Source organism: Schistocerca cancellata, chromosome 9 (genome assembly GCF_023864275.1).
Source record: "Schistocerca cancellata isolate TAMUIC-IGC-003103 chromosome 9, iqSchCanc2.1, whole genome shotgun sequence".
In the NCBI taxonomy this organism is placed as follows: Eukaryota; Metazoa; Arthropoda; class Insecta; order Orthoptera; family Acrididae; genus Schistocerca; species Schistocerca cancellata.
Genome location: NC_064634.1, coordinates 87,071,739 through 87,098,946, shown reverse-complemented (window position 1 = coordinate 87,098,946; position 27,208 = coordinate 87,071,739). Strand labels below are relative to the sequence as shown.

The 27,208-nt window shown below is 45.0% G+C and overlaps 1 protein-coding gene and 1 non-coding gene across 2 annotated transcripts in view; both read right to left on the bottom strand.

Moving 5' to 3' along the window:
• The window catches only part of LOC126101201 (somatomedin-B and thrombospondin type-1 domain-containing protein-like), a 370,695-nt gene that overhangs the window by 141,171 nt on the left and 202,316 nt on the right, over positions 1-27,208 (bottom strand). The gene's annotated exons all lie outside the window — the stretch shown is intronic.
• On the bottom strand, positions 795-869 carry Trnas-uga (transfer RNA serine (anticodon UGA)). Its single transcript has one exon. It is a non-coding gene; the product is annotated as a tRNA-Ser (tRNA).

Genomic DNA, 27,208 nt, shown 5'->3' with positions numbered 1-27,208 from the left:
AGGTGCAAGTCCCCTCCATGAGAAACACGACCACACCCCCGCCTCCGAATTTTCTTGTTGGCACTACACACGCTGGCAGATAACGTTCACCGGGAATTCGCCATACCCACTCCCTGCCATTGGGTCGACACATTGAGTACCATCGTTCGTCACCCCACACGACTTTTTCCATTGTTAAATCGTCCAATGTTTACGCTCCTTGCCCCAAGCGGGACGTTGTTTGGTATTTACCGGCGTGATGTGTGGCTTATGAGCAGCCGCACCTGCCTAACTGCCATGGTACTTGCAGTGGATCCTGATGCAGTTTGGAATTCCTTTGTGACGGTCTGGCTAGATGTCTGCCTATTACACATTACGACCCTCTTCAACTGTCGGCGGTCTCTGTCAGTCAACAGACGAGGTCGGCCTGTACGCTTTTGTGCTGCACGTGTCCCTTCACGTTTCCACTTCACTATCACATCGTAAGCAGTGGACCTAGAGATGTTTAGGAGAGCGGAAATCTCGCGTACAGGCGTGTGACACAAGTGACACCCAATCACTTGACTACGTACGACATCCGTGAGTTCCGCGGAGCGCCCCATTCTGCTCTCTCACAATGCGTAATAACTGCTGAGGTGGCTGATATGAAGTACCTGGCAGTAGGTGGCAGCACGATGCACCTACTATGAGAAACGTATGTTTTTTGGGGTGTCCGGATACTTTTGATCACATAGTGTATAAACTACAGTTCTGTATGAACAAACCTTATCCACTGAGTTACCCATTACAATGAAACTTCCTGGCAGATTAACTGTATGCCGGACCGAGACTCGAACTCGGGACCTTTGCCTTTCACGGGCAATTGCTCTACCAACTGAGCTACCCAAGCATGACTCACGCCCCGCCCTCACAGCTTTACTTCCGCCAGTACCTCGTCTTCTACCTTTCAAACTTTACAGAAGCTCTACTGCGAACCATGCAGGACTAGCACTCCTGAAAGAAAGCATATTGCGGAGACATGGCTTAGCCACAGCGTAGGGGATGTTTCCAAATGGTTCAAATGGCTCTGAGCACTATGGGACTCAACATCTGAGGTCATCAGTCCCCTAGAACCTAGAACTACTGAAACCTAAGGACATCACACACATCCATGCACGAGGCAGGACTCGAACTTGCGACCGTAACGGTCTCGCGGCTCCAAACTGAAACGCCTAGAACCGCTCGGCCACACTGGGCGGCAGATGTTTCTAGAATGAGATTTTTGACTCTGCAGCTGAGTGTGCGCTGAAATGAAATTTCCTGGCAGATTAAAAGCGTGTGCCGGACCGAGACTCGAACTGAGGACTTCGCGGGGAAGTGCTCTGCCAGGAAGTTTCATATCAGCGCACACTCCGCTGCAGAGTGAAAATCTCATTCTGGTACCCATTACAATGTTTCGCAATGCGACCTGTATGAACTGATAATGTTCGATATTTTCGTACCGAACTGGAAACTTTGTGTCCCTCAGCGTTGGATCGATAACTACGTCAACATGCAACAGGGCCCTCGTCCCTTTCCCTCGCCCAGGTGTAACGTTGCGTTAGACAAGTAACACTCAGTCGAAATACTGAGACATTGCATTGAGACCACCCGATGCATCACCAGAGGTCCTCACTTTGCGGTGTTCTGGTGGCGACACGCGGGTTCCCGCCGCGGCCGCTGGGGCAGCCCCTGGCACCGGACGCTCAGTGGTCGGAAGTGACTGGCCCTAGAGCCTCGTTAGAGCTATCCGGCCTGGCGCGCCGCCTTGTTATGGTAATGCGCTTACCGCAGCGCAGCGCGATGTGTTGGCGACGGGAGGGGGAGGCCGAGGCGGCGCCGTAACGAGCGGCAGACGGCCTGCGACCTGTGGAGGGGCGTGGTCCGCCTGGCGCGCCCACACAAAGGACGGCCGGACCAGACGCGCCGGGCTGAGCCGCTTGGAATGCGACCCCGTCTGGTCTCCTCTGGCCGTGCGCCGCGGCAGCCACAGCAGGGCGCACCACCTGCACGGCCGCACTTCCAGACTCGGAGAACTACACTCAACCGCACAGCACACACGGTGTTTCACTGTTTCTCGCTGCAAACGGTCTACGAAGCAGACTGGATACAAAAGAGTAGGCGACCCAGTCTAGAACTTAGCTCAAGGCTGTAGCACCCTTACAGATTTGATTGGGTGTGGCTCGGTGCCTCATAGTCAAATGCCTCACATGTCTCGAGTTCGATGTTTCGCCAGGCCTAGGAGAAGTTTGGTCTCTTTATCACTTATTTCATTTCTAGAAACTGTAACGTGACGATATAGAAACCGCAAGACCTATTCCCTGCGGCAGCGGTTCATGGGGAAAAGTATTAAGGTAATGAATGATAAATACTGATGGTTTAATAAGGTAGATAAAAGAGTTTGTTTTTTTATTTTTCTGTTTCATGTTGTTGTCGTTGTTGTGGTATTCAGTCCTGAGACTGGTTTGATGCAGCTCTCCATGCTACTCTATCCTGTGCAAGCTTCTTCTCCCAGTACGTACTGCAGCCAACATCCTTCTGAATCTGCTTAGTGTATTGATCTCTTGGTCTCCCTCTACGATTTTTGCCCTCCACGCTGCCCTCCAATGCTAAATTTGTGATCCCTTGATGCCTCAGAACATGTCCTACCAACCGGTCTCTTCTTCTTGTCAAGTTGTGCCACAAACTCCTCTTCTCCCCAATTCTATTCAATACTTCCTCATTAGTTACGAGATCTACCCATCTAATCTTCAGCATTCTTCTGTAGCACCACGTTTCGAAAGCTTCTATTCTCTTCTTGTCCAAACTATACATGGCTACACTCCATACAAATACTTTCAGAAACGACTTCCTGACACTTAAATCTATACTCGATGTTAACAAATTTCTCTTCTTCAGAAACGTTTTCCTTACCATTGCCAGTCTACATTATATATCCTCTCTACTTCGACCATCATCAGTTATTTTGCTCCCAAATAGCAAAACTCCTTTACTACATTAAGTGTCTCATTTCCTAATCTAATTCCCTCAGCATCACCCGAGTTAATTCAACTACATTCCATTATCCTCGTTTTGCTTTATTTGATGTTCATCTTACATCCTCCTTTCAAGACACTGTCCATTCCATTCAACTGCTCTTCCAAGTCCTTTGCTGTCTGTGACAGAATTACAATGTCATCGGCGAACCTTAAAGTTTTTATTTCTTCTCCATGGATTTTAATACCTACTCAGAATTTTTCTTTTCTCTCCTCTACTGCTTGCTCAATATACAGATTGAACAACATCGGGGACAGGCTACAACCCTGTCTCACTCCCTTCCCAACCACTGCTTCCCTTTCATGTCCCTCGACTCTTATAATTGCCATCTGGTTTCTGTGCAAATTGTAAATAGCCTTTCTCTCCCTGTATTTTACCAGTGCCACCTTCAGAATTTGAAAGAGAGTATTCCAGTCAACTTGTCAAAAGCTTTGTCTAAGTCTACAAGTGCTAGAAACGTAGGTTTGCCTTTTCTTAGTCTAGTCGTAGGGTCAGTATTGCCTCACGTGTTTCCATATTCCGAACTGATTTTCCCCGAGGTCGGCTTCTACCAGTTTTTCCATTCGTCTGTAAAGAATTCGCGTTAGTATTTTGCAGTCGTGACTTAGTGAACTGATAGTTCGGTAATTTTCACATCTGTCAACACCTGCTTTCTTTGGGATTGGAATTATTACATTCTTCTTGAAGTCTGAGGGTATTTCGCCTGTCTCATACATTTTGCTCACCAGATGGTAGAGTTTTGTCACGACTGGCTCTCCCAAGGCTGTCAGTAGTTCTAATGGAAAGTTGTCTACTCGCGGGGCCTTGTTTCGAGTTAGGTCTTTCACTGCTCTGTCAATCTCTTCACGCAGTATCATATCTATTTCATGTCTGTTTCATGTATGGCGTGGCAATTATCGTACAGAGGACGTCAGTCTTCGCCCGTTGCGGCAGTAAAGCAAGTGCAGTGCGTACGCAAAGACTCCCCGCTGCAGCGAGCTCCCCATGTCTCACCTGACGTGATGCGCAAGGCAGGCAGCACGATCATGTCGCTCCATACCAGTGGTTCCCAACCTTTCTTGGATCATTACCCCTGAGTGCCTTCAGACATTAGCTAGTACCCAAGCCGCCCCCCCCCCCCCCACACACCCCCAACTGCCCTAGCCGGCCGCGGTGGTCGTGCGGTTCTAGGCGCTCCAGTCCGGAGCCGCGCTGCTGCTACAGCCACAGGTTCGAATCCTGCCTCGGCCATGGATGTGTGTGATGTCCTTAGGTTAGTTAGGTTTAATTAGTTCTAAAGCCGGCCGGTGTGGCCAAGCGGTTCTCGGCGCGTCAGTTTGGAACCGCGAGACCGCTACGGTCGCAGGTTCGAATCCTGCCTCGGGCATGGATGTGTGTGATGTCCTTAGGTTAGTTAGGTTTAAGTAGTTCTAAGTTCTAGGGGACTGATGACCACAACACTTGAGTCCCATAGTGCTCAGAGCCATTTGAACGCACTGCCCTGCCGTCTGTTGTCCCACTCCCTGACATTATTACCAACTTCAGCACCTAACTAAACTGTAGGATGAAAGACTTTACTTGGAACAGTTTTGTTTTTAAAAAGATGAAAGGTGAATGATATTTACTTTGTGTGTGTGTGTGTGTGTGTGTGTGTGTAAGAACGAATAACGAAGGTGCAGGTTCGAATCCTGTCTGGGGCATGGTTGTGTGTGATGTCCTTAGGTTAGTTAGGTTTAAGTAGTTCTAAGTTCTAGGGGACTGATGACCTCAGAAGTTAAGTCCCATAGTGCTCAGAGCCATTTTTTGAACGAAGGTGCATCGCAAGTGCTACTCACAACTCCTTCTCAGAAAGAAAAGGTAACTATCCACAGTGAGGGTTCACACTCGTTATAAAACATGCTTCCCTTGCATTACTACTCTAAATTGCGGCACTTGCTTGACCCACATACTGGAACCCCTTTTAAAATCAAACAAATTCAGATGTGTGCACTATACTTATCGTTCGTAAATCACTTCATTGCTGTGCTTCTTACTTCAGAGCTGGTGGAAATTAGACGACTTCAGACTGTTAATGCTTTGTTTCTAACCACTCTAATAATAATAATTATAACAAAACTGTGTACAGCTCTATAGTAGCCGTTATGTAGTTATTGCTGTGTCGTGCTGCCAATTAATTCATTTATCTGTTTCGAAGCGAGTAATGAAGCGATTTCTAGACTACTGTAGGCACTAACTACAACCTGGAGATGACATTTTCTTCACATATTTATCATTTGTTACGTATACGTATGTCTCACATTTATCAACAGCGATGTACGAGACAAAGAAAAACATATGTGTGTAGTTGGTGGAGCAAGTGAGGAACCTGTAACCTCCATCGCATTAATGATACTAACTGAGAAAAAGTAATTATTGATAACTTATGTAATCAATATTGCAAATTGCATAATTATGGTAAGACTAATGATTTTTGAAAACAATTCAGTTTCGTGACTGGAACAGAATCGAATCGTTTAGTTTTTACCTCTCAGAAAATTTCACTTTAGCCCCCAGGGAGTAATTACCCCTAAATTGGGAACCACTGTTCTATAAGCTAGGGGACGTGATTCGCTGATAGTGGCTGCAGTTATGTTGGGAGATGTGATTCCACAGTATTACAATTAAAACAATGAAATTAATTAATTATATTAATTACAAGTAAATATACTATACTCACCAAAATCACAGTAGGCGCTGGAAATGGTTCCCACTTTCTTGAAGGCAAAGTTCAATACGTTTACATTTATTTGCGAACACCTTCACCAATGTGATGTTTCAAATTTTCCCGGCGTACTGATTGTTCCATAAAAACACGGGAGAACTGCCGTAAGTCAAAAACATCTTGCCACGATATTTCGGCACAAAGTGTTTTGGCCATCTTCAGGTGAGTACAGCTGGAGAAGTACTGGCGAATACGCGCTGAGCTCTGCGGGTATTCGCCAGTACTTTTCCAGCTGTACTCATCTGAAGATGGCCAAAAGACTTTGTGCCGAAATATCGTGGCAAGATGTTTTTGACTTACGGTAATTCTCCCGTGTTTTTATGGAACACCTTTACCAATGTTTCACGAGTGATTGAATGGCTCCCGTTAGTTCATCTATGGTCCTTGGGTTATTTTCACACACAAGTGTTTTAGCTGCACCGCAAAGGAAATAGTCAGGCAGGAGACAGATCCGGTGAGCGCAGGGGGCCAGACACCTCTCGTAATTACACTGTCTCCAAAGATGTCATCTAAAACGCGTAGGTGCTGGTGTGCGGTGTGACCAGTAACGTTGTCTTGTTAAAAAATGAATCACTGATCTCATTTTCATTCAGCAGGGTAATAAATGGATAGACTGTATGGGAACTATAGACATCGAAAGCGACTGGTAGTGTCGAAAAAGATCGGAACTATGGCAACCCACACTCCGATTTTCTCTGTGTGCAGTGCGTTTCTTTTAAGGCACGTGAATTTCATGGTGAGCAATTCAGTAAATCTTGTGAATTAAAGTTGCCAGATAGCTGAAACCAAGCCTCATCAGTGAAAAAGTTTCGATCTAAAACGCCAGCTCCACGTCGGTTAACAAATCGCTGAAACCGATCACAATACGCTATTCGTTTCGCATGGTCCATGCAATGTAATTGTTGCACAGCAGTAATTTTATACGAATACATCTCCAGTTCTTTGGTTACGGCCTTGTGTGCTATTGTACGAGAGACTTTAGCCTCTTGTGACAATTTACTCACTGATTTTTTTGGACTCTGCAACATGATGTCCGAGGTGCCGTCAAGTTTTCGTTATGTTAAAATTGTGGGCCTACCAGTTCGCGGTGCATCATGAACTGAACCTGTTGTTTGGAATTTGCGAATTAAATCACATACATTGTCACGAAGTGGACACTTAGAAGCAGGAAAATTCAATTTAACTGCTGCCTCACATGCTTCGGAAAGTTTCTTCCTGCACCGAAAACCGCTTCCACTGAAAAGGCTCTCTCCGCAGTAGTAAGCTTTCTCAAGACACTCAGGTTACACAAGGGCAAGAAATAACACAACTAACAGCTGCAACGGAGAAGCGAGACCACTACCCCCACCCTACCACTAGAGGCCCATGGAACACGTGCAGGCGAGACTCGATTGCGCTGCCAACCTTCCGCACCCCGCGAGGTGAAAACACGCGGAGCTCCCCGCTGCGGAGAAACTTCGCGAACACACGGTACTTAGCGTCGCAAGCAGCAATCGCCCAGCAGCCGAAGCCCGATAAAGTTAGAAGATACCGATATTGTACTTTACTTGCTGAGTCAATGAACCAAATATAAGGAATAAATGTAAGAATCAAACATGTTGTCTTGTATTTCACGTTGTAAAGAAACAGGAAATGAAATTCATGTTGGCGTCTGACTATGTAGAGATCGATGTATTGCACTGCTTCAGCCATCGTCGATGAAATTTACATATGATAATAATCCGGCCAATGTTTTATAAAGTGGTGGAAGTTTTACAGTGTGTGTCAAAAATAAAAACTTCTGAACTGCGTTGCAGTTAACATGACGTTTGCTATTGATGCTTTTACGTACCAACCAAAAGAACATAAGCTTTTCCAACCGTGACTTTCAGTGACTGGAGGAAAAACAATCAATTTATAGATAAATTTCATAACAACTACCTAAATCGAAAGTAATCTCTGGATGTTGAAACTGCATGTGAGGTAAGAGAAATTAACACAAACTCTTACCAAGTAAAAAATGCCAAACGGACCTGATCGAAAGTACAGGCTGAGTCCTATCAAGTAAAGTGTTGTTACAGTTACTTTTCCCTGGTGTTCAATTGCTAAACAGCTAAAGCGGGAAGATAACTTTTATTCAAAGAAGCTAAAATCAAGTGATCGGCATTATAGATTATTTGTGGTTGTGGTAAAAGGCGCAGCTATTTGCCATGTCGTTGTTGAGAAGAAGTATCATAAAAATCTTCTGGATTGACTATAGAGCTGTAAATAATTTGTCCATCTATTACTTTCGGACAATGTGTTGCAAACGCCTTAAACAATTTTGTCTGATCTGGATGTTGATAAAGCAACTGTACTAACTGCCAGTGCGTTACTTCGGTGGACTGCAGCGTAAATGTAATGCAGTACAACTGCTCACTCCGTAAAATGTCCGTATTTGAAAGATGGTGAGCTACTCTGTGATTCGATGGCTACGTTAAAATGTAGATGTCTTCACAACTGGCTCAATATGTCTTGTTCGAGGTCGAAGCGGGGTAAGGGCATCCCATTTCCAATAGCACAATTCCTAGTCGAGCACTATTGAATCCAAACTAACTTTCTTGTTGGTGAAAGCTCTGCCTGACAAACAAGAGCGGTTTGTTTGAGTCATAGCGAGCGTCACGAAGATGTTGACAAACTTGAACCAGCAGCAGCTTCAATACTAAGGCCAACAATCTCGCGAAAGCCTTTTTACAAAGTATGAAGGACAGGCACTAGATGAGAAATCTAGGAATATGCTACAGCTGCTAACGTATCGCACACATAGCGATAGCGGAGACCACAAGAAGCTAACTACGGTGCATATAAATGCTTTTAAGCATTAATTTCTCCCGTGATCCACGCTTGAATGAAGGAAGAATCCTGAGCCATGCGCTTCAAAGTGATTTCCAGACTATATATGTAGATGCATCGGTTCTTCACATACCGTTCTCGATTAAGAATAGGATTTATTACTACACTCAACGCTGAATACTAGATCCAACTGAAAGAGGCAGCAGCCGGCCGGTGTGGCCGAGCGGTTCTAGGCGCTTCAGTCTGGAAGCGCGCGACCGCTACGGTCGCAGGTTCGAATCCTGCCTCGGGAATGGATGTGTGTGATGTCCTTAGGTTAATTAGATTTAAGTAGTTCTAAGTGCTAGGGGACTGATGACCTCAGATGTTAAATCCCATAGTGCTCAGAGCCAAAGAGACAGCATGGAAAACAAGCTGCTGATAGAGATGCATGAAGTAGCCGAAGAAACAGTTCTGAAAAAAATTATATAACATGATACATGTGAGGAATCTGAAGACGCACTGAAAAACACGGAACGGAATGATCAAGAGATGAACAAATTCAGATATCACTTGGGGCGGATGCAGCCAGATGGACAAGACCAAGGTAGCTTACAAAAACAGGATAAGGAGAATGAAACTGGTCAACAAACTCACACAACAGAACAAGAAATCTATATCAATCAACCACAAACTGGGGCACCACTCTACGGTGATACGGTCAGAAGCACAGTATTCATTAGAAGGGCTAAAGCAAAACACAAAACAGAAACCGAGAAAATGAGAAAAATACTAAGCACGATATTGGGCGTTAGAACGAACTGTGACATTAAAAAATGGAAGAAATCGGGAACTGGTCACACAGACCAATGAAATGACCGAAGGGTTGAGGGAAAGCAGCTACATTATTGAGTGTATTGTTTGATACATAGAGATTAACGAGCATCAATTCAGGAGTCCTTTGCGTTGAGGGTAAGTAAATTTACGGCACCAGATGTCACGCTATTCGTGTGAATATCCGTTGTTAGACTGAAGACCTGTATGCGGAATCGTTCATTATCAAGCTACAGTGCCAGTGCTTATAGTTAGATTCGTACTGAACCAACAAGAACGATCTGTGGCTTTTTTGGAATAAACGGTTATGGATTTGTGACTTACATCGGTCTGAATGCTCTATTGCTTGAAAATTAATAAACTAAGTCGATGGATAACATCTTTCGTTATTGCAGAGGATTATTGCCATTAATAGTCATTAATTTTGTGTGGAAGTCAACGTAGCGAGCAAAAGGCATACGGTTTCACCAGTTCCTGAGCGTGATATGTTTGTCTCATTCTGCTAAAGGTCCAACTGCCTTGGTATAAAACGAACACAATCTGTTCCAAGTTTTCAACCACATGTAGGTAAAGGTGCTAGTGTACGGTTTTCTACAGAAAATCACAAAAGAGATTTCCACTAAAATAATGTTATATAATTTATTTTTAATACGGCAAGTACACGTGACTGCAGGAGGTGCTCGAAGCGCGAGCGACAAATTAACGAGGCACATCTCACGCATTCGTTACATGTCACTTAACCATATAAAATTAATCGTCGGTAAAGCAGATGCCAGACTGAGATGCATTGGAAGAATCTTAAGGAAATGCAGTCCGAAAACAAAGTAAGTAGGTTACAGTTCACTTGTTCGCCCACTGCTTGAATAATGCTCGCCAGTATGGGATCCGTACCAGATTGGGTTGATAGACGAGATAGAGAAGATCCAAAGGAGAGCAGCGCGCTTCGTTACAGGATCATTTAGTAATCGCGAAAGCGTTACGGAGATAATAGATAAATTCCAGTGTAAGACTCTGCAAGAGAGACGCTCAGTAGCTCGGTACGGGCTTTTGTTGAAGTTTCGAGAACATACCTTCACAGAGGAGTCAAGCAGTATACTGCTCCCTCCTATGTATATTTCGCGAAGACACCATGAGGATAAAATCAGAGAGATTAGAGCCCAGACAGAGGCATACCGACAATCTCTCTTTCCACGAACAATACGAGACTGGAATAGTAGGCATAACCGATAGAGGTACTCAAGGTACCCTCCGCCACACACCGTCAGGTGGCTTGCGGAGTAGGGATGTATATGTAGATGTGATATTTCTGTCGGTTACTTCCTCGTCAATCGGTTCGATGATACATTGTGTAAATTCCCATTGCATTTCTATCTGGTAGACAGAGCATACTTCGCCCATACTTCACACAAGAGCAAACTGGAATGTGGGTTCCGCCGTTAGTCAATTCTCAATGTCCTAAGCCCGTTGCTTAAGGATAGCAACATTAAGCATATTGAAGGAGGAGGGGGCGAAAGGAAAGGAGGGCGGCATCAGCGGCGACGAGTAAGAATGGATGCCGGACTGGGATTCGAACCTGGGATCTTCTGCTTACGAGGCAGCTGCGTTAACCACTGTGTCATCCGGACACAGTGTTTACTGCAGCTGCGGGGGCTGCCTCGCCACGCCACCTAGTGCCACCTATCCGCAGTCCCTGTCCATGGTTCAAACGGCTCTGAGCACTATGGGACTTAACATCTTAGGTCATCAGTCCCCTAGAACTTAGAACTACTTAAACCTAACTGACCTAAGGACATCGCACACAACCATGCCCGAGGCAGGATTCGAACCTGCGACCGTAGCGGTCGCGCGGTTCTATACTGAAGCGCCTAGAACCGCTCGGCCACATCGGCCGGCTCCCTGTCCATGTCCTTCATGTTCGCTACACAATTATTCCCGCAGGACATCGGACATAAGTGTGCATAGGCACCGAATGTAGAGGATCCGTTACCCATCGAGGCCAATCAATAATATGAATGGATGGTGTCCGCTCTTTCGTTCACGTCCAAAGGAACGGACACCACGCATCCACTCACGTTCAGAAAAAACAGAACTCATTGAACGACTACAGATAGGAAGTTCATATTCACTGACAAAGTACCTTAGTATGTTCTGCACAAATGATTAGTATTTCAACAATGTCAGTCCTCATGTGGCAGGTCAACATCGATATCGCGGCGCTACCTACCGGTGAAATGTGCCGGCGGCTCTCGTTGTCGCTATAAACCGAAGTTAATGGATCAGTGTGATTTCAGCAGACGTTCAGGATACCTCGGATGCGTATGCGCGAACTGCACTGTCGACGCCGGCCGCGGTGGCCGAGCGGTTCTAGGCTCTTCAGTCGGGATCCGCGCGACTACTACCGTGGCAGGTTCGAATTCTACCTCGGGCATGGATGTGTGTGATGTCCTCTGGTTAGTTGGGTTTAAATAGTTCTAAGTTCTAGGGGACTGATGACCTCAGATGTTAAGTCCAATTTTTCTGCACCGACGAATAACGGAGCTTGGGGAACAGGGCACATTATTGGCGTGAAAGAATGTGATGCATCTATCCGGAAAATTGCTGCTCATGTGCGATGATGTGTTCCGGCAGTGCAGTAGATCTGTGCAGAATGGTTCACGGAAGGCCACTGAACAAGACGAGAGGGGTCTAGTCGCACCACCCAGACCATCCCCCGAGAAGATCGACACCTCATGCGAAAGGCATTACACGACAGATCAGCGTCTTCCTGGGCTGTCGCGCAACAGTGGAACACATCGTACACTATTAGGGCTGACAGTCCGTCGCCCGTTTATTACAGCATGGATTTGGAAACATGCATGTCGAATAGAACGACGTCATTGGTAACAGGAATGGCATCAGACAGTGTTTGACGAATCCAGGTTCTGTTTGTATGGAAATGATGGCCGCATTTTGGTTCGCCGCAGACAGAATGAGCGGCATCACAGTGACTGCATTCGCACAAGATTGGTTGGTTGGTTTTGGGGAAGGAGACCAGACAGCGAGGTCATCGGTCTCATCGGATTAGGGAAGGATGGGGAAGGAAGTCGGCCGTGCCCTTTCAAAGGAACCATCCCGGCATTTGCCTGGAGCGATTTAGGGAAATCACGGAAAACCTATATCAGGATGGCCGGACGCGGGATTGAACCGTCGTCCTCCCGAATGCGAGTCCAGTGACTAACCACTGCGCCACCTCGCTCGGTGCATTCGCACAAGACATACAGCCTCCACGCAAGGTTCAAATGGTTCAAATGGCTCTGAGCACTAAGTTCTGAGATCATCAGTCGCCTAGAACCTAACTAACCTAAGGACATCAAAAACATCCATGCCCGAGGCAGGATTCGAACCTGCGACCGTAGCGGTCGCTCGGTTCCAGACTAGCGCCCACGCAAGGCTTTATGGTGTGGGGTGCTATTGGGTGCAACCACACTTCACAGTTGGCTCATGACCAGCGGACTGTGACCAGTGTGACCTACGTGAATGACATCCTACGACCCATAGTCGTATCCTTTCTGCACAACACAGCACACACCATTTTTTCAGCAAGAAAGTGAACGACCACATGTTGCTGCACGAACATGGGCCTCCTTGGTATCACACGATCTCAGTCTATTGCTCTGGTCCGCCAAATCACCAGACCTGTGGCCAATCGAAAATGTGTGGGATTTTGTGAAACAACAGGTGCTGTGCTATGAACCAATGCCAACCACCGCAGATAGACTTTAGAACGAAATGAATGCAGCGTGGATCGCTACAACACAGGATGCCATTCCCGCCTTATACGTGTCGATGGCATCACGCATGGAACAAGTTATCAGGGCCGATGGCGGACCCAGTGCCTGCTAGGTAACAGGGCAGATGCTGAACCGAGGTGACTGAAAGGCTACTCATTTCTGCAGAACATACTAATGTACATGTCCTGCGATACTGAACGTCCTATCTCTAGTCATTCAAGGTGGTTTTTGAACGTGATTCACTGGGGCATCAGTCACGAGACGAGCGCAAGACTAGCGTAAAGCAGGCTGCCTAACTGACAGGCAAGGACATTATACGCGGCGTGGCGGGTATGTCCCTCAGAATACACGAATTTTACATACAGACACTCATACAGATGCGTAGATCGTAATACTTAACGACCCTGTGCAGTGAGGAGCTGTCTTTCCCTCCGCGTTTTTCATCTCCATTTCTTCCCCTTGTTTTATCGGCATCAGTAATTGTTTAATTAATTGCAGGGTGGGGAAGCCCATAGGCAGAGATAGAAATTAAGTTGCACGTCACGTCTTAGCACGCTAAACAAAAGCAAAAGAAAAAGGGCCCATTGCAGAAGGAGCACATGTTTTCTGCAGAAACAGTTTGGCTCTGATATGGATAGCAGGTCCATCACAGTGTACGAATGAAATGGAGTAGCAACTTTAAACGTTCTTGAAATTTGAAGTAGGTGGTGCACTACGATTCTTGCGGGCAAAACGTCTAAACTGCACAGAGAGTCGTTGTGAAATTCCGGCTGTATAGGGACCTAAATGAAGTGTCGCGTCCAGCCAAAGTGAAATGGTGCCAACTATACGAACAACACCAAACAGACGTGAGTGATGATGATGGGGAAGTCCAGACCTGGCGCTAAGCGATGTCCATCTCTTCGGCGAGCGAAGAGAAAGAGGTATTCCAAGATATGAAAATGTTCACAGAGCGTTTCTCGAATGGCTCCATGACCGGGGAGGGAGCTGTTTTCTGTACGACTGTTTGAACGTCCCAACCGCTGTTTGCAGTGATTTGGTGTCTATGTTGAAAAATACTGTCCTGTACCTGTGTCACTTTGAAGCCTAGCGGAGCACTCAATAAAAGTTAATTCGCCGGTCATATTAAGGTGTAATTTACTTTTAGAAGTCCCCTCGAGAGTCATTCCGGGCTACACCAGCACTGAAGAAAGTGCACTGTGTTTGCGATACGTATATGAGTGCATCGATAAGTAAACAGTCATTACATCACGATTCCTCATTATTATAATGAAAACTAAATATGTACTTATCGCACTGATGTTCTGTCAGCCTATACCAGCACTGAATTATGTCCACTTTATTTACGATGTGTGCTTCAGTGCATGGTTAAACAACTTATTTCATTACGATTCCTCATTATACCGTGATTCTTAGCTCGCTAAAAACGTTTCACGACGAGTATTATTACATATTATCATTATTATTATTATTATTATCATCCTCTATTCGATTTCGGCATTTACGGACACCGGGAGGTAACTTCCTCATAATGTCATCTTCTTTCCTGATTTTCGACCTTCCCATTGCTAAAAATCAAATGAAAACAGTCTCGGTAGCGTTTTCCGATTTTTATTCATTAGCAACCCGTTTCGGCCCTTTCCTCACATCACCTTCAGCCTTTTCCCCGCCATTATGGCTGCTGGTGGAGACAGGCGGTGCGAGATCCACAGAAGTAAGGATGTCACTCCTCACTGCTGACTTCTATAGATCTCGATCCGTCTGCCTCCACCAGCAGCCGTAATGGCGGGGAAAAGACTGAAGATGGTCTGAGGAAAGGGTCGAAGCCGATTCATAACGAATAAAAATCTGAAAATGCGATCGAGACAGTTTCTATACGATTTTTAGCATTTTATACCGATCGCTGCTTTCCTCCAATTATGAAATGCTTTCCAAAATTTACTTTCCATTGTTTCTGCATTCTCTCACTATGTTCTTTTCTTGTTTCATCTATACGCGGACTGACGCGCTTTCTGGTGTTTCCTTGGAACCACTAACTCGCTAACATTTTTTCGAGAAGTTGGCCTTTATAGAATTTTTACTTTCGTAACGTTCATTTCTGCTAAGTCCTTTCTTACTTTCCTGAACCAACTGATTTGCGAATAGGGATTTCTGTCTAAATGATCAAATTTTTTTCTAATGTCTTTCCTGGTTCCTTCGAACTAGGTGGCCGTAAAACTAAATTCTCAATATCCTGAGAACACCTTCCTTTCCTTTTACTCCAATCTTCAGTTTTTGTTGAGGTCTAAACATTCAGATGCGTAAAGGCACTCCAGTTTTATGACAATGTTGCAGGTTTCATTCTTTGTATCATAAAGCTCCTTCATTAACTGATAAGCCATTTCCATTTTCAGAGCTCTGCCTTTGCTTTCCACTTTATCTACACCTCTTGGCTGTATCATTCTCCCTATGTACTTAAATTTATTCACTGTGTTGTTTCTTCCGTATTTTGTGGTTAGGAATTTCGGAGCATTTTTAATGCACGTTGTGAATTCTGTCCCCTCGAAAGAAATTTCTAATGTGGCTTGGTTGATCTGCTCAGTCGCTGTATCGCTGTTTTCGGAAAATATTGCTAAGGCATTTGCAAAGGCAAGGGAGTTGAGTGTGACGTTGGTATTTTTATGACTCAAACTGACTTCTTAGGTTTCTTTCTTTTGAAATCAATTATTCCATTCTCTAATTACCTTTCGCATCCATTTATATAAACTGACTGGAAGTTGGGCCTAGACGGGCTTGCACCCCGATTCGCTGAAAGTTCGTCTGGACCCAAAAAGCAGCTCGTTCCCACGATGTGTACGGTAATATGATGGTGGCTTTTACTTTGCGTACGTTTCTAGGAAAGGCTGCGTGCGTTTATGGCTACTCTCCCAGGGACCACTCGCATTTCGCACAGGGGAAGAAGGTATTCTGTCCTGGGCCTAGCGGTCTTGGGGAAATTCAGGGAAACATACCAAAAATCCGCTTCTCGGCTACCCGATGTCCTAAGCTTGCAGCTGGCCTTCTCACCATATTACAATAAAGGGAAACTCAGTGAGCTCAATACTCCAAACTTCACAGTAACTACATTTCTGGTCGCCCAGCAACATACGACTAACTAGTGTTGTGTCCATCGCTGGAAGAGACCGGCGGCAATGAATTTGAGTCTGGAATGAGAGGGCTTATCTCACATTTATGACAGGTATTTTTCAAGAGACCGCAGTGTTTGGGGTGGAGTCAAGGATGGGGGTAAGCTGTATTTTTTATAGTTTTTGGTTAATGGCTGCGCTATGCAAGCCATAGGGAGTCCATAACAGTAAAGGAAAACGCCACCGGCAGTAACATGCTTAATTTTCAGTAGTTTTTGTATGTCCATCCTTGTGACTGGAGGTTTAAGGGACTGGTCGTTCAGATATCTACTAAAATTTAACATCTACAACCGTTCTTGCGACGATATTTATTTTATGGCTCCCAGTTTCGGTGCTTCAGTATACCCTCAGCGTTAATTAAGACCTGAAGATAGCGTACTGAAGCACCGAAACTGATAGCCATATAGTAAATAATATCGTAAGGACGGCTGTAGGTGTTCCATTTTATAACATTAATTTCAGTAGCTGCAAGCGATTTCATCGTGTCAACGTAAACACCGATGCCTTAAATCGTTCGAGGAGTGTTTTAATGACTACACACTTCCACGCAGCATGTCTTTGCAATGTCTCTTTTAGCAAAATGTCCTAGCAAAGGAAAGCTTATAACGGGCGCGTTGCTACTCGGATGCTTTCAGAGTCCCCCGCTTGGGAGAGAACGCGGAAAACATGCGATGATACCCCGAAGACGCGAAGGCGGAGTCACAAAAACGCAGGCGGAGCAGGAGTAGGAATTTCCGGCGGATATGAGGAAAGAGATTCAGCAGAGAACGTGGATATGAATTCATTCGGCGGAGCGTGTAAAATCTTACGCCACCTAGCACGGCAGGCTTGCAGCTTACCGACGTTAAACCGAGTAATAATCTACGGAAGTAAAATATGTAAGAAGAGATTAAATTCGGAAAAAGTATGGGGAGGCTGACTACTGACGATAAATGCAGCTCATCGCCTTTTAAAGGCAACGGTAGGGAAATCGTGAATCAAATAAGTAATGAAATACATCCCACCTATTCGCCACATATAGAGGGAGTATGGATTTTTACTCTGTATACACATAGACAAATACATCTACATACACTAATGAGCCAACACATTATGAGCAGCTGCTCAATAGTTTGCTGGGCCATCTTTGTAACGCAATGTATCACCGATTCTGCATATCATCGATTCTACAGTTCGTTGGTAGATTTGTGAAACTATGTGGCACCAGGAGTCTACACACAAATTAGGCAATTCCTGTAAACGATTGGCCGCTGATTTCTGTGCACGGTGATGGCGCTCGGTAGCGACCCAGATGGAAACCATAGGATTCAAATAAGGTGAATTTGGTGGCCAAGACATTAACGTGATTTCACTATCATTCTGCTCGAACCACTGTATCACGAACCTGGCTTCGAGATACGAACAATTATACTGCTGGAAGATGACATCGTCGTCAGGGAGGACATTAAGCATGAAGGGACGCAGGATATTCGCAAGTGACATGGTGTCTTCGATTAATACCACAGGTCTCATGCAAGCGCAGGACTATATCTACCATAGTATAATACTGCTCCCACCAGAGTCCGTGCCGTTCGCCTGGATAAGGGCGTTTATGGAGACGACCATTGACTCGGTGTAGCAAAAACGTGATTCATCCGACGAGCCGGCAGGTTTCCAGTGATACATGGTCCAATCTTGATGGTGCCGACCCTACTACAATCGTAATTTACGATGTCGTTGGGCCAGTATGTGAACGCGCAGGGGTCGTCGGCTTCTGAGCCCGTTGTTCAACATTGTCCGCTAAATGGTGTGCACCGAAACACATGTGCGTCCGTCGGCATTGTGCTCTTGCGCCAGAGGTGCCACAGTCTGTCCTACTCTACAGAGCGATAAACCTCCAAACCCCACGTTCTGTGAAGAGTCGTTGACGTCCATCCACTTAGCGCCTAGTGGTAGTTCCACTGTCCTACCACTTTTCGTAGATGCTCACGACAGTAGCACTTGAACATTCAACCACCTTCGCCGTTTTCGAGATACCCCTTCACAGGCTCTGCGTAATAATAATCTGCCCTTCGGCACAGTCGCTTATCTCTGTGGACTTCTCCATTTGCAGTGCATATCGCCGCTAGGGTGACCACCTAACTGTCTCTGCTCGGCTTACATACTTTCCTCACTGCGTCACGTGTCCGCAACACCATTATGAGCCATCAAGCCTTGCAATGGGCAGTGGTCATAATGTTTTGGCTGGTCAGTGCATATGAGTGATATTCATATTTTGTACTCTTGAACATAGTGTTCCAGAATTATACTAAAAATAGTTCTCGTCACCCCGTTCTGACGAAGGTTTTCGGGAGATGCCCCTTGGTTTCGAGGCTAAAGTTGAGTCTGGAAATCACCCTCCAGATACTGGCAATTTGGGCTCCCTCTCCACCCCTACATTTACATCTACGTACGATCTTTGAAAGTGACCACACGGTGCGTGGTGGAGTCATTCCGTTTTCTACTCCATTCGCCAATGGAGCGAAGGAGAAACGATTGCCTATATGCTTCCACACGAGCCCTGATTTCTCTTCTCTCCACGGTAGTTATGAGAGATTCACTTTGATAAGAGTAGGACAGTGAGCGAAAGGCTATTTACAACTTGTGCAGAAACCATACGGCACTTATAAAAAGAGTTCAGGGACATGAAAGGGAAACAGTTGTTGAGGACTGACACAGGTTTCGAACCTATCCACGATGTTATTCAAGTCGTACATTGTGCAAGCGGTAAAGGAAACTTAAGAAAAATTTGGAGTAGGAATTAAAGTTCAGGGAAAAGAAATAAAAATTTTGAGATTTGCCGATGACATTGTAATTCTGTCAGAGACAGCTAAGGACTCGGAAGAGCAGTTGAACGGAGGGGACAGTGTCTAGAAAGGAAGTTATAAGATGTACAACAGAAGCAAAACAAGGCTAATGTAATGTAGTCGAATTAAATCAGGTGATGCTCAGGAAATTAGATAAGGAAACGAGACTAAAATTAGTAGATGGGTTTTACTATTTGGGCAGCAAAATAACTGATGATGGTCGACGAAGAGAGGATATGAAACGTAAACTGGAAATAACAAGAAATGCGTTTCTGAAGAAGAGAATTTTGTTAACATCGAATATAGATTTGAATGCTAGGAAGTCTTTCCTGAAGGTATTTGTCTGGAGTGTAGTCACGTATCGAACTGAAACCGGGATAATAAACAGTTCAGACAGTAAATGAACAGAAGATTTAAATGTGGTGCTACAGCGAAATGCTGAAGACTGGATAGGCAAACTATGTAACTAATGACCAGGTAATGAACAGAATTGGGGGGAGGGGGGAGAGGGGGGGGGGAAGAAAATTTATGGGACAACCTGACTAGAAGAAGGGATCATTTGACACATTCTGAGACATCAAGTGATCACTAATGTGGCCCTGGAAGGAAGTGTTGGGGGTAAAAATCGTAAAGAGAAACCAAGATACGAATTACAGTAAGCATTATTCAAATGGATGTAGTTTGCAATAGTCATTCGGAGATGCAGAGGCTTCAACAGGATAGAGGAGCATGGAGAGCTCTACCATCCCGTCTTTGGGCTGAAGACCTCAACAACAACAACAACAACAACAACAACAGCAACGATAACGTGATCGTTTTGTAGGCCATCACCAATGTCAAATATCTAGACTTTCTCAGTAGCTAAAACTTAAATCCCAGATGGCCTACAAATCCGAAAGCCGATCCATAACCAACTATTAAATAAATATTACTGTGGAACACCAGTATGGTATATTTAAGTTTTTAATACTTCTATGTTCCTTCAAGTACCGACAGAATACTCCAAAACTTTCAATAGTGTTTTGCCAACAGAATTTTTCACTCCAGGAATTATTATTTAAGTTCCAGTAGCATATCAGCAGCACTCAGGTTTTTACAGAACATACAGGTAACAAATTTATCATCACGCCTCTGAAATGATTCGTTAGTTTACTTTAAACCGGCCTGAGCAGTGCTCTAGAATGGGTTCTTCATGCAACCTCCTTCATATTTGCGTTACACTTTCCTCGAATTATTTCAATAAACCAAAGTCGAACAATCAACTTCCGTAAAACCGACCGTAGGTGACTGTTACATGTCTACCGGTTCGCCTGTGATTTTGCTGAAAAGTCTCTGACCGTTATTATTCGAACAATCTTCTTAACCTGGAAAAAGGAAGTGCAGTAGGCTGTAAGCTATAAGTAACAAACACAGGCCTGAGAAACTCAGGTTCGTAGAAGTATAGTTATGTGTCAGAATATCACATTCCAGTAGAGGGGTAAACGCTATGAGGGAAAACAGGTATTGGCATACACTCAACAAATAATTGACGATATAGGATATAAGTGCTACTGTGGGATGACGAGGTTGGCGCATGAGCACAGTTCGTGGCGATTCGCAGCAAAATACCGACGACCTGTCAAACTGAACAACGATTAAAATTTTCTGCCACTTCTTGTAGCTTCCTACACACCAATTTGAGACACTGGTTGAATTCTTCTTCCACCACATCAACTACATCTACACTTTGAGACTCAGTCTCTAGCGCATTGCAAAGGGTACTTTTTACTTTTGGTCATATAGTGAGATTAAATTTCTTCACAGTCCATTGACATATGGAGTGGCGCAGAAATGAAAAGTTATAAGCCATAATGTGGATTTTATTAGCTAATTTTGTGTTGAGTTTCTACCAGATGATGCACAGGGAGAGACGAGAAGGAAACTTCTGCCATTTTTTTTAAATAGAAAAAATTTCTAAGTTCCTCCCTCTTCTGCTAAGTTGACCTTTTTTTTCTATTGCTTCGTGGCGAGACCGTCAAGGCTGTTCTGTTTCCGCTCTTTGTCCCCTGCTGCTACGGCGCGCTACTGATTTTGAACACTTCATCAACAGTCCCGTAGGGGTCCCAAAACTGTTTTGCAAGCAGCATCATTCGCAGACGTATTGCGGTTTCCCAGACATCAAAGAATCGAAGCCTGGCATTTGCTCTGCCTAGTTTCTCGACTCTTTTCTAGTATTCGCCAAAGTCAGCTATACAATCGTAACAGCTACACGTCCAGAGAAACGAGGAGCACATCTGCGGTCAAGACCGTTACTTTTCGCACGGATATAATTCCAGTTTCGATAGCAAAAATATGTGTTCCTTTTTTCACAAGTTCCCTCTTCTCGTTAGAGATAAATTGTTATTCAGCCCTGAGACATTTGTCTCTTCCCCTTCACTGGATAGGGAAGTTTCGGCGCTACAATCGGATTAAAAGCGAAAGTTCGTGTCAAGCCCTGGCCACACACAGCGCTTTAAAAACTTTTCCTGCGAGGGCTTAATCTGACTGAATATTTCAACATCGGAGGTTCCGTTTTGCCCGAGAAACTGCGCGTGGCCATAAATATTTCCCCACCAGTTCCTCCGGCAGACATTTTGCACCAACCCTTCTCCATAGCGATTTAAAAGTTACAAGCTGTGTAGGTGTCGGCCGTAAGCTCCGGAGTGCCAGATGCGAGTGGGGTGGGGGAACGAGAGAGAGAGAGCGGACAGGGCTCTACATCGCTCGGAAAATAGAGGGTGAGAAATGGCGAATCCCAACTTTAACAGAAATTGTACCACCACAGTAGGTACCGTCGGTGGTACCTCGGCGAAATACATCTTTGTGATTTTATGGGTCGGGAGACTGACATGCAGATAAGAACTGCTCTTACTAGTTTCTTTGATTAATGCTTCGAGTGTATTTCGATATTTTTCAAAGAACAACCGTTCTTTTACGCTACTGAACAGGATGACAACAGAGATGACGTAAGCAGTGTTGGGCTAAACTGTGACTTTCCAATGTCAGAGATTTCTATGAACGCTATTTTTTCGGTAACTACGATTTTTAACAGCGACTTGTCACAGTTTAAAATGACATTTGACAAATTCACAACATGTGTACTTTCGCAATCTACCGACATTGAAATGCCAATCCTGCGATTTATCAAGGTATACGTTACACTCTGATTAGTCACAAACAGACACTGGAAAGTTTATCTGCTGACTGGTATATCCGGTCATGTGAACAGTGCCACTCCAACGGAAGTTGCAAAGTGGGCAAACTACTTCAACATGGCCTCATTGATATTATTATGCCATTTGAGAAGTATGATAATAATGAGAAATACACTGTGGGTTGACGTGGAAAACTCCATTCTACCTTGTAAAAGCCGTACCATATCCACAAATTTTCTGTCGTATAGTTGTTCATCTACGTCTACATGACTGCTCCGCAGTTCACAATTACTAGCTGAAACAGGGTTCATCGAACCACGTTCAAGCTATTTCCTTACCGTTCCAATCGCGAACAGCGCGTGGGGAAAACGGACACTAACATCTTTCCGTGAGAGCTCTGACTTCTCGTAGTTTATTATTATAATCTTTTCTCTATATGTAGGTGGGCTCCACCAAATATTTTCGCGTTCGTGGGAGATAGATGCAGACTGAATTCTCGTGAAAAGGTCCTGCCACAAAGAAAAATGCCGTCATTTTAGTGATTGCCAGCCGAACTCGCGTATTATGTCAGTGGCACTTTGTCCCCTATTTCGCTATGATAAGAGACGAGCTGCCCTTCCTTGAACTTTTTCGACGTGTTCCGTCAATGCAATTTGATGTGCATCCCACACCGCGCAGCAGTTTTCCAGAAGAGGACGGACAAGCGTAGTGTTGACTTGTTGCATCTTCTAAGCGTTCTACCAATATAATTGTGGTATTTGGTTAGTCTTTCCCACAACATTATCTCTGTGTATTTAGTTCAAATCACCGTGGGAAATTTAGCGCATTCCTTTTAGTACTTATACAGATGACTTCACACTATTCTCTGTTTAGAGTTGACTGAAATTTTCTGTTGTGTACATAGTTCCGCGTAGTCAGCGCGTACATACTTTCCCACTAGAGCGCGCCCCGCTAAGCACAACAGCGCAGGCGCAGCGCTCGTCCGTCTCCGCACTACGAGATGGCGCTGTCATAGAGACGGACCAAATTCTGCTTCCGCCGATCCGCGTATTAATATGTAACGCAGCCAATGAGATTGCTGCTAACGTAGAACCTTTTCTCCTCGCGGATCACACGCGCGCAGTGATACCTGAATGCGTCAGGTATTATAACGAGTGTACAGACCTCTGATTAGTCAAGTCTGTATTTGTCTGCACCAGTCGGTACCAGCCTGCATTTGTCTGTACCAGTCTATAGTCAAGTTTCAGTCTGCGCCTAGTAAGATTATCATATTCCTGTACATAGCCATGAAGAGAAATGTATAGACACTTTGTCAAGTATCAGAGACATGTGAGAATAAGATTAACGTACCAAGACCAAAGGAACTTCAGATTGTCAATTGTAAACAGCATCCCGAATCAAGTTACGTAATGTCTATCCATTTTATTATTTTAATAAATATGTGTGAAAATTAATCAAGTTCTGTTTAAAGTTGGTCACCGTCAATCTGCTACTCTAAAAGTGCAAGTGGCATTTCTATCGTCTGACCTAAAGGCAGAAGATAGACGCGCCACGATAAGACCACGAGACATATTGCTGACACTCGCCTACTTCGTTAGAGCGACAAGTCGAGTGATCTGATGTTGTGTGTGCCGAGGGTCTTACAGTGCGCACACCACATTTTCACACCATTCAGATACGTTGTCTACGTAATTCTGCAATTTGTGTTGATCATCTGATAACTTTAAGAAAAGGTAAATTACAGCATCATCATCTGCAAACAATCGTTTGTACAGATTACGAACAGCAGACAGCCTGTATATTTTCCTTATTGATAAAGTCTTGATTATGTGTTTTAAGCTTAATGATATGCATGTGGAAAAAATGGGAAATACGTATATTCCAGTTAAAAATTCACCTTGGGGAATAGTTTACGCTGTAGAGCTCTTCCTCCTATCCGTTTCGTGAATACACTTTTATAAAAAAAATTTGATAAAAGTTACGTTGTGGAACGCCCCACCCCCACCCTCCTAAACCATTCATTACGTCGATACACTACTGTTAAACATTTGGTATAAGTTGCATTGCGGACACTCCCCCTTGCATTTTTTGTAGTCTATGTACGATAGGTGTGTGTAGCATGCACCAAAATACCCGTCGGAGCCTTGTCCTCTAGTTTAGTTTTCATAAGGAAAAGTGTGTTAAGGGTGTTTAAGTATGGCGCGAGCGTAGACATTAGGCTACGCTGTAGGTTCATATGTTAGCGCTCCAACTCTCAACAGAGCTATCACCCTTCAACCTAACTCAGACCTCGGGCTACGCTACATAACCAGTATTTCATGGGGTTGGAGATCTCTAGGCAAACGTATCAGAGTTGCTATCGGGTAAAACAGCACGTGTAAAATTTTTCTTCGGGCGCGAGAAGAACGAAGTATGAACGACGCTCAACAGATGGCATACGATGTCGACAGATACAATGCATAAATGCCACTTTTAGTTGCTACTAATAACTTCTAAGCCGGCCGGTGTGGCCGAGCGGTTCTAGGCGATTCAGTCTGGAACCGCGGGACCGCTACGGTCGCAGGTTCGAATCCTGCCTCGAGCATGGATGTGTGTGATGTCCTTAGGCTAGTTAGGTTTAAGTAGTTCTAACTTCTAGGGGACTGATGACCTGAGATGTTAAGTCCCATAGTGCTCAGAGCCATTTGAACCAAGCATGACTTCTAACTTTGACTAAAATCGTAGCCAGATACCGTTCTTGCGAAAAATGAGGCTTCTCAGTCACTGTGATTTGTAATAGACACGTGATTTCTTGCCCATATCTAAGGCTGTCAGCAGAGAAGCAGTAACAAGATAATGCGTCGGTTATATTCAATGACTTCGCACCTGGGTCAGTTCCGAACTGTATCGAATTCTCTCCGGATGTCAAGAGTCACGGCATCAGCGTGGACGCTGCCACTTTACCATCCTTTGGGTGCTGTGGGCTGTGCGTTACGAATCGCAGTAAACACTCGGGTGTGTGATTCGGAAGCGTCCGTCTTCCTACACGGATATGAAACTTCCGCCTAAAATGTAACACGCTGGAACGTAAAATGAGCCACCCACTTTACCCCTGTCGCCTCGGATATTATGTCGCGTCCCAAACTGTTGGGACCCGTGGCCGTTTACGAGTGTTTTACGGCAAAATGTAAATATCCCCCGGCAGTCGAGTGCTGCGCTTTCCCTGCACAGCATCTAATCTGTTCAATCTGTGTACTCTGTCTGGACGGGGGCGTTGAAGAGGGCCTCGTAAAAGCCAAGTGGTTGGCTGGCTCTTCTCTCTGGCCTCGCTTTAACGACCGGCCAGCGAGCCCGCCCACTACCTGACGCCAGATCGACCCCACAAGCGCCGTCATAAAGCCCCGTGGCTCCCGCCACAACTCAAGTCTCCGCAGGGGACATATTCAAAGCGCTGCAGACGATTAGCAGAGTATCATGTCGAAGGTGGACACTACAAACTGGTAAAACAAACTTAGTTGCTTTATATGAATGAGTCTCTAAAGGCCGTGCGGTTCTAGGCGCTTCAGTTTGGAACCGCGTGACCGCTGCGGTCGCAGGTTTGAATCCTGCCTCGGGCATGCATGTGTGTGATGTCCTTAGCTTAGTTAGTTTAAGTAGTTCAAGTTCTAGGGGACTGATGACCTCAGGAGTTAAGTCCTATAGTGCTCAGAGCCATTTGAAGTCTCTAAAGGTGTTATGGAGGGCGCGCTGTGTTGTGACTTCCGGTGCCGCACTGTGACTCGAAATCGGAGTCTGGCTTTCCGTGGGCTATTCTCTTATCACATTTTGTCCTTCTTCCCAACACCAGTGAATCGCTGCTCAAAGCTATCAATGCCACAGGGTATGCAACGAATTACGAGGGGCGTTCCGTAAGTAAAGCTACACATTTTTTCTCGGCTATTTCGGTTGGCAAAATGCAGAATTTGTTACGGAGCGTAGTAAAATATTCCTGCTTGTGCACCTATAGTTTCATGAAGTTCTGATTGGTGGCGGCACTATACGTAGGCTTCAAAATGGGGTCTGTACCGCAGATATATTCCAAGCAGAGAGCTGTCACTGAGTTTCTTTTGGTGAAAAACCAGAGCATCGCAGATATTTACAAGAGCTTGCGGGATGTGTATGCAGACCTGGCAGTGGACAAAACCAAGGAGAGTCGTTGGGCGAGGCATTACTGCAACAAGTCTTCGCAAATCTGTCCAGTCCATCGCGTGCCGACTGGCCGCACACAATTGTGACCCCAGCAGTGCTAGAACGTGCGCACATTCTTATCAGAGGTGATCTTAACTTTATCTGCTCTATTTAGGCCTCCAAAGGTATATTTGGATTTATTTTTTCAGGGCTACTTTATTTTTTGACTCTTTGAGTCCGTAAAATCACCGGAATCCTTTTTCAGACTCACATTTCAAATCAAGCGATTTTCTTGCGGTCCACAGTTTTATTGTCTCTTCACATCCATGCAGAACTTTGGGAAATAGCAATAGTTAAGGCATTTTTATTTTGGTTACTAGTGAAGACTTTTTTCCGTTTAGCACTTTGCTTAATTTAATTGTAATTTGGAAATTTGTGGTAACTTCCTACGGGACGAAATTGCTGAGATCATCGGTCCCTAGGCTTACACGCCACTTAAAACCTAAACTAACTTACGCTAAGAACAAAACACACACACACGCACAGGTCCGACGGAGAACTCGAACCACAGAAGGGCGGAGCTGCACGAATCGTGGCAAGGCGCCTCAGACATCGCGGGTAGCTTTTTCATGTGGTAGCGACCTTCTTATTTAATGTTTTGGTAGTAGATTCCAAAACATGCACCGGATGGTTGTACTCGAAGTGCATCTAAGCGCCGGCCGGAGTGGCCGAG